Here is a 616-nt window from a genome sequence, read left to right on the forward strand (position 1 = left end):
ATTTCATTACATATTAATGTGTAACAACAACTTTACAGTAAGAAAATAAAAAATAACCCACTGAAGGTAGCACAAAAAGTGTAGAACCATGTCTGGGTAAAACTAAATTGAGAAAGGTGCCTTGCATAAGGCGGAATTCCTCGTCCTACTGCATTAGTTAATTACTATCAGTCACCAGTGCTGTGGCGTATGATTTTCATCGATGTGAGTATTCCGGCCAAATACACTACTGGCTATTAAAATTGCTACACCACGAAGATGACGTGCTACAGACGCGAAATTTAACCGACAGGAAGAAGATGCTGTGATTTGAAAATGATTAGCTTTTCAGAGCATTCACACAAGGTTGGCGCCGGTGGTGACACCTACAACGTGCTGACATGAGGAAAGTTTCATACACAAACAGCAGTTGGCGACGTTGCCTGGTGAAACGTTGTTGTGATGCCTCGTGTAAGGAGGAGAAATGCGTACCATCACGTTTCCGACTTTGATAAAGGTCGGATTGTAGCTTATCGCGATTGCGGTTTATCGAATCGCAATATTGCTGCTCGCGTTGGTCGAGATCCAATGACTGTTAGCAGAGTATGGAATCCGTGGGTTCAGGAGGGTAATACGG

Source organism: Schistocerca americana, chromosome 2, assembly GCF_021461395.2.
Source record: "Schistocerca americana isolate TAMUIC-IGC-003095 chromosome 2, iqSchAmer2.1, whole genome shotgun sequence".
In the NCBI taxonomy this organism is placed as follows: domain Eukaryota; kingdom Metazoa; phylum Arthropoda; class Insecta; order Orthoptera; family Acrididae; genus Schistocerca; species Schistocerca americana.